Source organism: Mytilus trossulus, chromosome 2, assembly GCF_036588685.1.
Source record: "Mytilus trossulus isolate FHL-02 chromosome 2, PNRI_Mtr1.1.1.hap1, whole genome shotgun sequence".
Taxonomy (NCBI): domain Eukaryota; kingdom Metazoa; phylum Mollusca; class Bivalvia; order Mytilida; family Mytilidae; genus Mytilus; species Mytilus trossulus.
In genome coordinates, this window is record NC_086374.1 from 84,801,631 (window position 1) to 84,818,771 (window position 17,141).

Sequence of the window (17,141 nt, forward strand, 5' to 3'; positions counted from 1 at the left end):
CGAGATGTGATTGGATTGACCAAATGAAAGACAGACTTTTTATCGGTAATGTAATAATGCAAATACATTTAGTAGAACCTTTCAGTTCAGCGTTCGTTGGAATAGACGTAGTTGCTGGGATAGTCGGAGGATTCGCCAAAGGTACTGTGGTGCTTGCTGAAACTGAAGTAATCGCACTCATATCGGTAGTTGTTGCTGTGGCAGTTTTACGTTGGCCTGTTGTTAAATGAACAGTCGTATGTTGTAGTGTCGTTGATGCAGCAACTATGGGTCTAGTAGTAGTCGATTTATAAGTTGATGATATTGTTGTCGGTGCTTAAATGGTTCAAAATCTACGATTTATGATTTATTGTAAAATCTTAATCATATTAATACTTAATTTGCTATCTTTCTTAGGCTTTCATGCAATTTAATGTACCATATAATATAGATACATTTGTTTGAACATGTGTATGCATGTATGTATTTATCACAACGGTGCAAAGTGAAATAAAGATGCTTCTGATTATTGTTCGAAGTCTTGTTCGTGGACAGATAATAGATCTGTTTGACATTATTATTTTTTGATTCCGATATTAATATCGAAACATATATGATAGGATGTGTATCTATGTATGTTCCTTGTAGATGTGTATCGCATTTCGTTTATCAATATTGGTGCGTGTCTTGATTGAAGACACCGATATCATCACTAAGAAAACTTAATAACATGGCAGTTGTAAATGATAGAAGAACCAGTTTGGTTGAATTTTTTTCTTTTGTCAATAGGTTGCTGATTTGCTGTGGGGGGATGCAATGTTTGTGAAATAAAAGTGTTAATAGATACATTGATATTTGTTATGCTATGATTCAGATAAATAAGTACCGTTTTGAAAAAAAAACAGATTTTTGCATAGTTGTTTTATTTGAAAAATGTAAGGATAGGTTTTTTTAACTGTAGCAGTTTTATTCCTATCAGAAATGTTCTGTTCAAAAAGGTTTCCAAGATAATTGATAGTTGAGACAATTTTAAGCGGTCTTAGATATCACTGAAGTTGTCTGATTTGGCATGTAACCCGATTGGATACGTCCTATTCCAGATAATGAACATTTGAATATTGATGTATTAAAATTGCGGGTGATTCTAGCAAAACCGAAAATACTTATTATGTCGACACAACCAGCTTATTTGAGTTCTTGTTATTACATTGGATTTGTAAATTGCAATAACTTTATTCTTCGTAACAAGTTTTCAATCTTAAACTATAGTTATACTGTCACCTTGCTGTTACTTCATTCGCGATCAAGAGTTTCCATAGCATACTGAATTATGATAAGAAATTTTTGTAACAAAATATGTCGAAATCATGAAGCTGTAATAGACAAAGTATAACCATAAACTATATATAAGAAAAAATTGTAATTTTGTTTTTTGGGAATCATTAAATTCGCGTTATCACACCTCCCTAATCACTTTGTAGGATTACGATAATCATCAATATAGTTACCATGGTATTGCCCGAAAATGCACTTTTGTGTAGTACAATAGCACTTTTGACCAAGTTTGGGCAACTGTGTACATTGTGTCATCTAAAATAAGCGCAACAATTATTTGTGTATATATGCTTTGAATACATTGTATTCACAATTGATGTCCTGAGTTTTTAATATTTTTTCATCTTTAATATTTATTACTGGACTTGATATTTAGTTTTGATTTATTTGACTATAGTATTAAAATAATTTTGTTTTGCTTATACAAAAACGTAATAAAGTAAGATAGGTCTGGATAAAATAAAGATAAGACTCATTCGTGTGTCCAACTTAGGATTCATTGTATCAGACGGCATGGCTTCGATGCTTTGTTAATAGTAACTTCACTTGTGTTTATATGATAGACTCATTTCTGTTGTTGATTCGAGTGAAAATACAGTGTCATAGTAATGACATTTCTAAAAGTCTCTAGCAGAATAAATCATGTATGTCATGACACAACTTGCACAATCAGCTAAGAAATTGGTATATTATTGATTTCTCATACTCAGATCTCATATTCACCAGTACGTAATATCAGATTATTACATGGCATTTTTCATATCTCATGTATTATCAGCACTAGGTTCAATAATACATGGGATATGAAAAACGGCACGTGTTTGATCTTTTTATCATATGTTCAACAATTGAGAAAAATAACAGATTCATATATTGATCCTTATACGTGGTTCCAAAATAGAAGTTCAAAGATTGAAAAGTTCACGGACGTCGGAGCCCAGATTTAGTACATTCGATATGAAATCTTATTCATCATATGCATCAAGATAGAAGTAAAATGTATGGCCGAATCAACAAAAAAAATAATAACTCAACAATATACCCAATGAACACTGTTTGGAAAAGTCAACTTTTTTAAAGTAACTTTCTAAATTATGTTTGAAACTTTTTATAAAGTAAAAATGCATTTTTTTTAATTTTAATATTTTCTTTTTTCTTTTTTTTACACAATATACTTTTCAGTATCCAAATAATAACGTTTTCGGGAATTTAGCGAGTATCACCAGAAGGCCATGCGATAACGTTACAGAAAGGCATGTGATAACAATCAAAGCATGTGATAAACTTTTAAATTCAGCCCGCTAAGAACCAATACGAAAAATACGGAGTTTACGTTAATTTAATGTTATTATCATACGGTAAAAATCATATGTTATTTAGTCTAAGTAGATGGTAAACTTTTTTATCACTGTAAAACTCTACACACATTAATTGGAGAAAAAGGAAAGTACAGGATGAAAATCAGATAATGTCCACTCAATTTACTGAGGTAATAGTAATACCAATTCATTGAAGATGATAATATGTCAATTTATGTCCGTTGTTTTTCTGTGGTTAACTTATTTTTATGTATTACCTTATTATTTAGTTATATTTTTATCTGTCTTGAGCATTCTTGGGTTTACTCTGTATTCTTGTCACGTAATGATATAATTTTAGTGGTATTTTTGCATTTCTATAAGCCAGGTTCAATCCACAATTTATTATAAAAATATCCTATACTTAGTCATGAATATTTCAGTTGTTATCAAAAAGTCCGTTGCTATATATGCAAATTGACGTTTGTTATTATTTATGCTTTAGCAGTTCAGTATTTCTATTTTTCTGTTTTTGCCTCCCATAGTTGATGGGCATTCCTCGGTTTTCGTTTGTGATCCGGATTTGTTTTTTCTTAATCGGCTTATGACTATTTGATAGCGGTACAGTACTGTTCCTTTTTTTCGTGTTGATTAAAATATAATTTAAAACAAAAATATAAATTTCAAATCAAACTTCACTCACATTATTTCCATCACCGCAATGTTTCATTTTATGTCCATGTTTGTCCATCTGGATTTCACACACCTGGAGATGCAGATGCAAATAATAAGTATTTATACCAAAACTGTATTTTTATATTATTATATTAAGATGAATTCTCTTCAATCATTATAACAGCCAATTAATTGCGCTGTGTGTATTAGATAAAATACAAAGGTAACAAAGAAACAGGCATCGCCTCGGACCTTCACCTGACTACAAGTGCAGAAAAACTACTCGGCTGGTTGTTACCAGATTGTTTCTTTTGTTTCTTTTGTTTCTTATCTGACTTGTACGACGCTTTAAGAAAGCAATAATCATTTTTAAAACTAAACATTTGAGAAACTTAGATAGCTATATAAAGCAGTAAATGTAAGTTATAGTATCAACGCATTTTTTTTTTCATTTCCCTCAAATCGAGTTTTTTTTCAAGAAAAAAAAATAGGAATCTAATAATTTGATAAAAAAGAATCATTTCAAGTAAAAGATGAATGTTGTACACATTTAATAGACATTGGAATATGTGGTGTGAGTGCCAATGAGACAACTCTCCATCCAAATAACAATTTAAAAAGTAAACCATTATAGGTTAAAGTACGGCCTTCAACACAGAGCCTTGGCTCACACCGAACAACAAGCTATAAAGGGCCCCAAAATTACTACTGTAAAACCATTCAAACGGGAAAACCAACGGTCTAATCTATATAAACAAAACGAGAAACGAGAAACACGTATATATTACATAAACAAACGACAACTACTGTACATCAGATTCCTGACTTAGGACAGGTGCAAAAATTTGCAGCGGGATTAAACGTTTTAATGGATTCAAACCTTCTCCTTTTTTCTGAAACAATAGCATAACATCACAACATAGAAAAACATACGATAAAATATCAGTTGGCAGACTTAACTCAATCAAAAAACGTATGATTACACAATGAACGAATACATTTTAGAATGCAACTTAATATGATATTAAGGAAATATTTTAGTGGTAAGTAGGATAACGTTTGATTTTTATGGATGAAAAGGAAAGCGGGGAGGTGGGGGGCTTATTCATCTTAAAATAAACAGGCTGCAATGGTGGATCCAGGGGAGGGTTCCAGGGGTTGGAACCCCCTTTTTTGGACGTTCAATGCATTTGAGTTGGGACATATAATTGAAACCAAGCCATTTTGTCCTGGGTTGGGAACCCCCATTTTTTTTAAATGGCTGGATCCGCCCCTGAGGCTGTGATCTTTTTTTTATGAAAAAATGAGGATGTGCCATTCCATCCCCCCTATCCCCCTTTTAAAAAAATCGCGCGTTTGTTGACAAATATATGAATTTAATATTCAGTGATGGGGGTCCCGGATCAATGCATTTAAATGGGAACATAAAGTTGCTCTCCCCCTCCCCCTGTTTTATCCTGGATTTGGACCTGGATCCGCCACTGATATAAATTCGATAACAATATAAATGTATCAACAGAATGAATTTCCTACTTCTTTGGTGAATGAAATGTTTTTGAAAAAAATGGATTTTGTCTTAATATTATATAAAATCACTCAGACATATACTTTATTTTTTTTTAAATTCATGCTCGTCACTAGATCTGTAAGTGTTGATCGGGATTATACACGTGTTAAATTATGGTCCAAACGCAGTTTGACGTCAAAAATTGATGACATAAGTTGAATTATTTCTTCTAGATTTTCTGCTTATTTGGACGTGTATTACATGAACACTCTTTGTTTATAGGATCAATCGTGCATTGGTGAGTTGATAGGGATTATATCTTTTGATAAGATTTGAATTTTATTTATTATTTCCTGTCTTATTTTTATTGAAATATACACGTCAGTATCATCATTTCTTTATTTTCAGCATCATGTCCATTGACCATATATTGAAGAAAACATTTATTGACCGTATATTTTGCTTTATAAAAGGGAGCGGTATGTTCTTTTTTTTTTTTGTATATTAACTATTTACCTTTCAACGCCATCACCCAAATGTTTTTGTTTAAATTAGCACTATTTACGGTATTCGGAAATTCAGAAATCATGCATAACATTAATTTGTCATCTGCCTGACCATAATAATTTTTTTCTCATACAATTTGGGATCAAAATATATTTTTTAGAGGAGAAAACCATACCCCCTCTTTTGAAGTTAAATGTTTAATCCCTTAGTGTACTGATATGAATAGTATTTTATTGGAAATTTATGAAAAAAAAGATATTGATGCTAACGTTCATATTTTGTTAAAAAAAAAAGACAGGAAATAAGTCGGTGAACCAAAAAGTTCAAATCTAATTGGAAGTTAAAGTGCCCATGAACTCACTGATCATGCACGAGTGATTTTATTTATAAAAAGTGTCCGTGTAACAACTAAAAAGAGTCCGTGTATCATCTACAAAGAGTCCGTGTAACAGCCATTAAAGTACTGTTCTCTATAGCTCTGCGGGAAGCAAAGTCGTACAATATGTTTTAATACCTTCTTAACAAAATTTTAATAAACAGTATCACCAGTTGCATACAACTTAACGACATATTTTGTGTTCATTTTAACCAAGAAGTCTGTAACAAAACATGCAATTGTTTCCAGTATGTAAAGAAACATAGTTTGAAACTTCTATATAATGTCGAAATATTCTTTAAAACATAGCGGCGCTATGCTTCCAAAATGTCGTATATTACTTTTTTTGGCAAATGGTCTGGGCGGGTGGAAATTTTTGGTATTAAATAGTAGCATACAGTTAGACCAATCAAAACGTTTAAAATAAAACATATTACAAAGTTGTCAATGTCAGTTGTTTGTAAATATAAAAAAGAAGATGTGATTTGAATGCAAATGAGACAAATATCCACACAAGACCAAAATGACACAGACATATACAACTGTAGGTCATCGTACGGCCTTCAAATATAAGCAAAGCCCATACCACATAGTCAGCTATAATAGACCCCGATATGGCACTGTAAACAATTCAAACGAGAAAACTAACGGCCTTAAATGTATTTATGTAAAAAAAAAATGAACGAAAAACAAATATGTAACACATAAACAAACGACAACCACTGAATTACAGGCTCCTGACTTGGGACAGGCACATACATTAATAATGTGGCGAGGTTACTTCCAAAATGTTGTTGGAAATCTCGAAACTTTTTGTATAATGGCTTTGGTAATGAAATAATTATACATTTCTTTATTTCTGTGAAAATAGTTTAAGTTCTAGGATAATCTAGAAATGCCAAAGTGTTTATTTCAATGCTATTTACAAAAAATTTCAAGTTCACATACAACATTTTGGAAGGGTGCATTTTGTCAAAACTTTCAAAGTCTGTTTGTGCGATATTTTTTCTTGAAAAATTTCTAATTTACAACATTTTGGTAGCCTAGCGACGATAGGTGCAATTCATCTGTTGTATTATTTGATAACAGTTTGATGTTGGCATGTTTTTATCATTTTTGATCGATGTTATTATTATATATCATAGAAATGTATTTGTCTTTATGATTATAAAGAACATCCAGAATGATTACGATGTCATGAACTGCACAACCTGTGACATGTGTTATTCTCGTCATATGCACAGGTACATACAAAATATTGCAGTCATTCCTTAATAAAACGAATTTCAACAACTATCAACTTAACCCGAGCCTGTTAAATTAAAACCGTTTAAAACCCTTTCAGTCCGATACTGTTTAAACCAACTGTTTGAAACTATGTTCTAAAACTTAAATGTATGGAACTGGTTTGAGACCTAAATATATGAAACTAGTCAGAAACATAAATGCATGGAAAGGGTCTAAAACATAAATTTATGAAACTGGTCTGACGGTTTGGAACTATTGTCTGAAACATAAAAAGTATGGAACTGGTCTGAAACCTAAACATATTGAACGTGTCTGAAACCTAAATGTATCAAACGGGGATAAACCTTAATGTATCAAACGGGCTGAAACCTAAATGTATAAAACAGGGCTGAAACCTTATACAATGTCATGCAACCGGGCTGTAACCTATCAAAACGAATGTATTGCAACTATTGCAACTGTTGTTACTTTCGACGTATGAAACCTTATAAAAATATGTTCATAAAACTGTTGGAACAGGGTAGCACTACGGTATGGTTTAACAGCAAACACTCACTGCAATAGTGAGAGATGTGGAACGCAAAACCTTAGTACTAACTCTGTTTATACAACTTCTACGTAACCAAAACTATCTATATCGTCTCAGCTGGTTTCAAACACTCCACTTTGTTTGACAAATTCTGCTACTCGTCTTTAAATATCAACGGTAATACCTTTTTATTCGTCTTCTTTCAACGTCTCCGATACAAACGACAACTTGAACTGAAAAGTTACCCACTATTTATACTTCGAACGCGGACCTCTAAGAATGCAGCACCATGGCAACATCTGTACAGGTAAAGCGTCTGGTAGCAACAAGGGATAAAGGAATTATTTTACAGTTTTCAACGACAAAAAGATTAAATGGGAAATACATAGAGATATCGGAAAATACATAACTGTAGAAATATTATAATACTCTTAAACAGTAAATTTGTAACAGTCCCTTATTTATTAGAATACATAACCCTTTATAGTGCCCATCTGATGTCTTTTTTTATAATGGTAGTCGTAACAACTTTGCAAAAAATCCAATCTAGGGAAGCCAGTTGCAATAATGTCTTGCCACTCAAAAATAAAAATTATTTATTATCATTTCATATTGTTTTTATATTGTTATAAATTAAGTTAAATAAAATAAAAGATTATACGAAAACAATATGAAACGCATTCTACAATACCGACTTGTTCACTTCATTTTATATGTATATATATATCGATACTAGCAGGCCGAGTTTGTTATGATCCGCGTTTTTGATATGCCAAGTTTGTTTCTTTAGGCCAAGTTGAGACACATCCAGTTCCAATTTGTTCGATTGACGTCTGGATTCAGAACAGACGGGACCTGTTTAGAACACGCCATCCCGTTTAGTATAACGATGTTCAAAACACACAAAGAAACAAATTAAGCATTAGACAAAATATGATGAGAATAACAAATATAACAGCAAAACTAAATATATGAATTTGGTATAGAATTACCGTGGCACGTCTTATAATATTGTTAGTTCACACTCAAATATAAGAGGAAGCCAACGACACAAAAAAAAAACACAACGTTAAAATGTAACACACAGAGAAACAAACTATAATATAACAAAGACAATATTCCTGCCTTGGTACAGGACATTTTTTTTAAAAGAAAATAATTGTGGGTTGAACCTGGTTTTGTGGCATGCCAAACCTCCCGCTTTAATGGCCATGTTAAACATGTTACATTTAAATGCAACACAACATTACAGGACTACAATACAAATAAATAGAACATTTTTGACAAAGAAACACACGAATAATAGCTAACAGAAGGCACCAGGTTTACAATTTAATACGCCAGAAGAGCGTTTCGTCTACACCTGACCTACTAGTGACACCAAGATACAAAAGTTTGAAAGCCAAAACAAGTACAAAGTTGAACCGCATCTAGCCCCAAAAGTTCAAAAGAGTTGTGCCCAAAACTTGACAGGGTTTTCTGTTTGGGGGCAGGACATCCCTATTATTTAGAATAATTTATACTTTTGCAAACAGTAAATTTTATAAAATGACTATATAAAAGATATACATGATAAAACTGACAAAACTGAAGTATTACCTAATACAGAAAACAACCGGATACATTATATAAACCGACAAAATCCAACACAAAAAACAGACATACCCGAATTAGTCAAGGCCTCAAAGCAAAGTGAAGTCACATTTGAAAACCAGTGCCCTTTAAACATGTCATGGTCTAAATGAGAAATTGCTTTTGTTTTAAATGATCTTGATAAATCATAGATCATTCGAAAGCAGCACTAAAATTATGTACTTCATTGTTTCAAAAAGGCAAGTACATTAAAACTTAGAAAGTTGAACACTTTCAATTAGTGAATCAAATGAAATTCACTGCCATTTATCTTACTTGGAAAAGATATTTAGAAGAAATTGGTGGTTGATCAGTGTTTTAAGCTTGCATCTATCGTGTTAGCATGTGTTTATAGTTCAGATATCGTTCTTTGGTACCATAGTGCGTAAAGTTACGAATATGTAATTATATATTAAGGATTACATGACTATAGATAAAATATGTAAACAATTGTATATGATTACATGTAGGTCATCCTATTTGATTCTTCATATTTCAACCAATCTTTAGTAAAATTGGCATATAGATGATGTTCTTTCACTGATAATTCAAAATTTTGTGACTATGTGAAACGCATCTATCCCATCGAATTAGAGATACAGGATACTACAGATACAGTTACGTCGGCCTCATATCTTGACTTACATATAGAAATTGACAATGAGGGTCGGTTGAAAACAAAACTTTACGACAAACGAGATGATTTCAGCTTTCCAATTGTGAAATTTCCATTTCTAAGTACCAACATTCCAACAACACCTCTTACGGGGTATATATCTCCCAATTGATACAATATTCCCCTGCTTGCATTTCCTATCATGTCTTTTTTGATAGAAGCTTGCTGCTCACAAGGAAGCTAATAAATCAAGAGTTCCAAATGGCAAAGTTGAAATCATCCCTTCGTCAATTTTACGACGCCATCACAAGTCGGTTGACCGTTATGGATTAACTGTTTCACAAATGATATCGGATATGTTCCTTACTTCGTAACTATAATCCCTTTCCCTTCTATGAATGTGACCTACCGAATAAGACTATTTATCGGATTTATTACCACATAAGCAACACGACGAGTGCCACATGTGGAGCTAGATCTGCTTATCCTTCCGGAGCACCTGAAATCACCTCTAGTTTTTGGTGGGGTTCGTGTTGTTTATTCTTTAGTTTAATGTGTACTACTGTTTGTCTGTTTTTTTTTTTTCATTTTTAGCCATGGCGTTATCCCTTTGGTATCTTTCGTCCCTCCTTTAGTAAACATTTTAACTGTAATAGAGCATTCGTCCCATTTTCAGTATTCATTTTGAACAAAAAGTATAGTATTTGATTTAGAAACTATTTAAGAAATATTCAGATAATAAAATGGGAAACAATTCGTACAGAATCTTAGTTCCGTCTATGCAGTCTTACGATTACACAGTTTAAAAATGTATTAGTAATGTGCAATTTGATCGTATTGCAACGATCATTCACTACTGCTGCTTATTTCAAACCAGGGTAAACCCCACTGATACAAAAACTGAAATGATGTTTGTTTTGTCCACATTTTAATATCCATGAAATAAGTCAAATAACAAAATATATGCCAATATTCATACATTTTGGGATTTCGTTATTTGTGGCTTTCAAGGTTTTCGTTTTAGCATTCATGATTTAGTTAAATCCATTTTATCACTTCAGACGCAACCAATTTATAAAATACCATTCTATCGTTACGCACTCTGTTGTAAGCACTTCTAAGTCCCCGAGTGTATTTTCAGCGCAGTAGCTAATGTTTTGATATTGATACGATACGAAAATGCGTAAGTCATCGCTTTCCTATGCTCTAAATTTAGCACTTGCAACTGAGGCCCAAATTTCAAGAGACATAATGACCGTAAGCAATCTTAGCTGTTTTTTTAATTTAACAAATAATCTGTAATTTCATCATTTATAACATTAAATAGATACATTTTCATACATACCTTGTCTGCATGGCAAGAGTGATCATCGAAATCTGAACAAATCAGGCCTGCAACCTGGTGTCCTAGAGGAAAATTTAATGCATTGTATATTTTGCGATGAAAATTGTTTTCCTAGTTGCATGACCAAATAGCATAATTGTTGTTTCATATAGGTAAATGTGTTTAATTGGGTTCATCAGGAAGGCTTTGATTTTCAACACTTTTAAATCTGATTCTGATGAAGCGCATAATGCATTCACCTTCATCAAAAAGAGCTAAAAAAAACAATGGAGTAAAGACAATAAGGTCAATATAAGACCCAATTTATAATGAAAATTTGAAAGTTTATAATTCACATTTTCAAATTTGTCCTAACTACACTAAGATACAACGTTTTCATGAAATCGAATTGCATATCACACATTACCAGGGCCACAAACCAAGTCGAAATTTTTGGTATTTTATTTTATTATTTCATTGTTTTACACCAATTCTTGTGTATATATTGAAATGTAAAAAATAAGTGAATACACTAGAAACAACTAATTACGTTTATAGTTATAATAATGCTCTCTTTGATAATTGAACCCCCGCTTAAAAAAAAGGGAGGTAACTGTTTTACCGTTGTCTGTCAGTTCGTCAGGTCATCCATATATTTGTCAGTCCGCCTGTTCGTCCCATAAAGAGTTTTGTTGCATCTTTCTCGGGAATCTTATGCTTTATATAAGTATGAGAACACTTACATAATTTTACACATGACACCCAAGTTATTATTTTCGTCACATTATTCTCATGAAACACATACATGTAACAAGGATTTCTAAAATTTGATTTAAAGGTTTATATAAGTCGGCTATACTGTGTGATACGTTTTCAGATTTATCACTCAACAACTTCCTGTTTAACTTCAAGTATTGAGGGTAAGAGGGTATCCTCAGAGAGCAGTAACACGCTGTTTCAATTGTTTTATTGTTTCTTGGCTGCACAATTGTTTAACCAAAACACAGTGTATATAAAGGCGTAATATAGACGTCATATCATAAAAAAGTCTTATGTTATTATTTAAAAACAAAGATGGTATGCATTGCCAAATATTATTACCAAATTTAAAAAAAAGTAATAAGAACTTCTTTTTCTTAGGCAAAAACTGGGATATGATTAAAAGGGATGGGAGGGTTGTATTCCATAAAAAAATATGACCGAAACCTTCTGTGATAAACTAGCATGTGGCTATAAAAGTTTTATAGAATTCATTTATCACTCATAAATATCAAGTTATTGTTTGACAGTTAGAAACCACAATGAACTATTTACCAATACAAAATATACCTGCAAAAATGGAGATAAGAGTATGGTCTACACATGTCCTGGTGTCACAAAAGCACGAAGATCCAAGGCTCAACAGATTCGGAAGACAGTGTTGTGTATTCTAAAATAGAATGATTTATTTTTTTCTCATTTGGTCTCTTTTGAAGAGTTGTCTTATTTGCAATCCTATCATATTTTTTATATGATTAAAGATAAAATAAAAAAATGAAAAATCATAATCATTTATAAATTGACTGGTATTTTTTATACAATGTTATCGGGCGTTAATTTGCTTCATGTTGTGCAAATACAGTTTAATATGATTTTAAATTGTTTGTGATTGAAAACGTGGCAATAGTCTCTGGATCATTTGAATGCTAAACGTATGCAAAATCATGATTTCAATCATATAGCGTGAAATAAAATGGACAAAAATCCAACACTAGAGAAAGAATATATTTTACTTAATAAGTGAAAATTATTACTTACATGTACATCAGCACATTTAAGATGCAAGTGGTTGAAATCTTTCTCTTCAACGATACAATACTATAAATAAAAGATGTAACTAAGAAAGTTTTTTAGGTTTAAGGCTAAGGTGGTTTTTTTTTTATAGAAAAATCTCTTTTGACTTTGTTCCAGGCATTTTCTAAATTTAGTCATTTTGTGAAATGACTGCAAATTCAGGCAGTTTATGAAATGCCTAACCTCGACAGCCATTATGCAAAATGACTAAGATTACTTAGTCATTTTGAAGAAGGATTGAAAGTTTGAAACAAAATTTAACGAATTGCCTGTTCAGTTTCAGGCAATTTGTAGAAGAAGGTTATAATTGAGATACAAAACGTGGACAAAAGCGATATAGCTTGCAAAGAAAATAATTGATTGTTCGGTACAGGTAATTTATTATCACATTGTTTGCAGTAATAAAAACACCACAATAATTTCATAGTTAACAGTGTACAGCAGATTACCTAAATATAATTTTTCCTTTCATTTATCACACCCGCGATGCAATATCTACATGCTAAAGCCAAACCCAGTTTAACAAAATATCAAATTTTGGTAAAACCATAGCTCTATACACCTGCAATACAGGTATAAAATAATACAGTCAGTTGACCGGTAGTGACAGATCATATTTAAAAGTATTTACCTGATGTCCGTGGCACACGTGATAACCACACATCAGGTCATTATGATTGGTTGTAGTAATAGTAGGATGACCAGTTGCTGCTGTAAGTAAAAGTGAAATAGGTTATGAAAAGAAATGGTATGATTGGCATTGTGATTACTCTCCCTAGACACCAAATTACAAAGAAGTTAACAACTATAGGTAATCTTACGAGCTTCACTATACATAAACAACCAATACTGCACAAATCGCTAAGAGAAAGGAACAGAAATCACGTTTAGCATGATTTACAAGGAATACATTTTTTCTAATTAATAATACCTTGTGTATGAGGACCACAGTTATGGATATTGCAGAAACACTCATAGCCATCGCCTAAAATTTGTGGGCATCCATCATGATCAGCCTGCGTTAAATACAGAAAACAGTTGTCAAGATATAAACCTGTTTGATCAAAGTTAAATAACTCACTGCACTCTATTCCAATAGCTCTCGTTTGCAACACACAGACACATTCCTCCGAGCGCAATTTTTAAACGTTATTGTAGCAATATCAGTAATTGTAATCAATTAGTTCGTTTCTATGTAAGTTATATTTTAGTTTTTTGTTGTTGTATTTCATTGTTTTGTTGTTTTCTACTTATATTTAATGTGTTTCCCTGGGTATCAGTTTGTAACCCTGGTTGTTTTCTCTCAATCGATAAATGACTTTAAAACAACGGAATGTTTTGGTTGCCGGTGTTATATAGTCATTCTTCCCCCATGCCAGTTTTTCCCCTGCGGAAAGTTGACAATACGTATACATATAGTAACTTTTCCCCCATCATAGATTTCACTATGTTTATATAGAGTCTGGAAATTAAACCGAACAGTGTTAGAATTAGATTTATTTATAAATATACAAATTTGTTGTTCATTTACATTTACACAAATCTTTCTACAGCCAATGAATCAACTATCCACAAAAGACCAAAATGACACAAACATTAACAACTATAGGTCATCGTACGGCCTGTCTATGAGTCAACAAGTCTGTCTCTCTATTCAAAAGTCTTTCTATGTGACCTCTAGTCTTTTTACATTTTAAATGACTGTTAATATGTCAACATGCAAGGAAATTTAAAACTACTGACTGGCCAGAAGTGGTTAAAGTACTAGTAATTGTATTTATTTGGTCAATGATACCAAGGGTCCACGGAAGAGAATGGATGTGATCAAAATGTGCTTCGTGTGAATAAATATATATATTTATATAGATATACGAAAATGTGATATAAGTGACAATGAGACAACTCTCCATCCAAATAACAATTTATAAAAGTAAACCACAATAGGCCTTCAATACGGAGCCCTGGCTCACACCGAACAAAAAGCTATAAAGGGCCCCAAAATTACTAGTGTAAAACCATTCAAACGGGAAAAACAACTGTCTATTAAAGTTATATAAAAAACGAGAAACGAGAAACACGTATTTTAAAATTACATAAACAAACGACAACTACTGTTCATAAGATTCGTGACTTAGGACAGGTGCATACATTTGCAGAGGGCCGTTAAAAGTTTTAATGGTGCCAAACCTTCTCCCTTTTTCTGAAACAATGTAATACATCACAACATAGAAAAACACATATAAATACATATCAAATGTATATTCACACGATGAAGCTTTGGTAACTATAAACTGAGAAAAAAGTAACTATTCTTTAAAAAATCGCCGACGTTATATTACAAGGCGGAAAATTTAGCTTATCATGTTACTCACGGGGGAAAAATTGGCATGATCCTAGTTTTCCACTTACAACGCTGAAGGGGAAAAGTTGGATCATGCCAATTTTTCCGGGGGGAAATATTGGATCGATCTACAAAAATGTAGTATTTCCTTCCAGAAATTTTGGCATGGGGGAAGAATGGCTATAGGACACCGGTATTCATTGGTACTGTATTAACTTATAAAGAAATGTTTTTTTTTAATAATTATATATATAAAAAAATGTTTCCCAATAAATCAACAAATCAGTTAGTTAAAAAGCGACAAACGCTTCCCAATGTTACAATTTAGCAAAACGATTATAAAAAGGAAGAGAAAAATCAAGATAACAAATAAAAACAGTGAGAATCGCATGCACTCAAAATGGAGCCATATTAACTATTCATATTAATACTTCACATAATTAAAACCGAAGACTTTCCTGAAATGATGTTGAGAGGGAAAAACGATATCAGACGAATATTAGATTGAAATATATCATATGCTTTTTGTAAATAAATTGACAACCCTACAATTGCTCGTCATCATAGTTTTTTCAAAATGCTCTTCTGTTGTTTATATAAAATATAGATTTTTCCATACAAATTCTACACAAAACATACGTGATTTTTATTTTTTTATTTTTGTTACACAAAACATTAAGTCTTTATGTTATGTCTCATCATGCACTTCTTAGAAACCTCTATTATAGTTCATAAAATTGAGAATGGAAATGGGGAATGTGTCAAAGAGACAACAACCCAACCAAATAAAAAACAACAGCACAAGGTCACCAACAGGTCTTCAATGTAGCGAGAAATTCCCGCACCCAGAGGCGTCCTTCAGCTAGCCCCTAAACAAATATATACTAGTTCAGTGATAATGAACGCCATTCTAATTTCCAAATTGTACACAAGAAACTAAAATCAAAAAAATTCAAGATTAACAAAGGCCAAAGGCTCCTTACTTGGGACAGGCGCAAATATGCGGCGGGGTTAAACATGTTTGTGAGATCTCAACCCTCCCCCTATACCTCTAACCAATGTAGAAAAGTAAACGCATAACAATACGCACATTAAAATTCAGTTCAAGAGAAGTCCGAGTCTGATGTCAGGAGATGTAACCAAAGAAAATAAACAAAATGACAATAATACATAGATAACAACAGACTACTAGCAGTTAACTGAAATGCCAACTCCAGACTTCAATTAAACTGACTGAAAGATTATGATTTCATCATATGAACATCAGGCACAATCCTTCCTGTTAGGGGTTTAGTATCATAGTATCAAGCTTTATTTATTTGAAACAAAAATTTGAACCATTTTTTTTTATCATCAACATTCCCTCTCTTTCTCTCTTTACCATTTGTTAGATTTGAATTTACAACAAAGTTATTCTTTGAAACTTACGTAATGTGGAATAGCATGTTTTGATAAGCATTGACCGTTAAGATGCCCGTTTGTGTTGTTCAATCTGCAAACCTATTAATAAAATAAATAAAGTATATGAACGCATTTCACACCCCAAACTACTTTGATATTTTAGAATATGCATCTTTTTGTGATTTTATAGGGTTGTTATAAAATATGCACCTGTCAACGGATATCCAACCCTATACAAATTTCAAAAAATTTAGAAAGAAGTATTTTATTCTGAAATAGATAAATAAAATTCATCAATTTTACTACTTTTTTCAACTATAAAAATCTTCAAGAAAAAGATAAGACTTTCCCACAATGCATTATTATATTTTGGAATTGTGTTTCGGATTTTTTATTAAAAATTATTAAAATTATTTTCGCATGGAATAGTCGTAGTTACTGACAAACACTGTTTGAGATTTTTTAGGGACGAAAAACTGCCAGTCAATACTTGTTTTCTAAAATGGTTTGCATGATGCAGTTTAAAATGTGACCGTATGT

At 32.1% G+C, this 17,141-nt stretch overlaps 1 long non-coding RNA gene across 1 annotated transcript; it reads right to left on the reverse strand.

Annotated features, from left to right (window-relative positions):
* Positions 1–12,360: 12,360 nt before the first annotated feature.
* LOC134705468 (uncharacterized) lies at positions 12,361–13,567 on the reverse strand. Its single transcript, XR_010105573.1, has 3 exons — positions 13,491–13,567; positions 12,824–12,883; positions 12,361–12,455 (listed from the first exon to the last, which is right to left on the reverse strand). It is a non-coding gene; the product is annotated as an uncharacterized LOC134705468 (long non-coding RNA).
* Between the last annotated feature and the right edge of the window lie 3,574 nt (positions 13,568–17,141).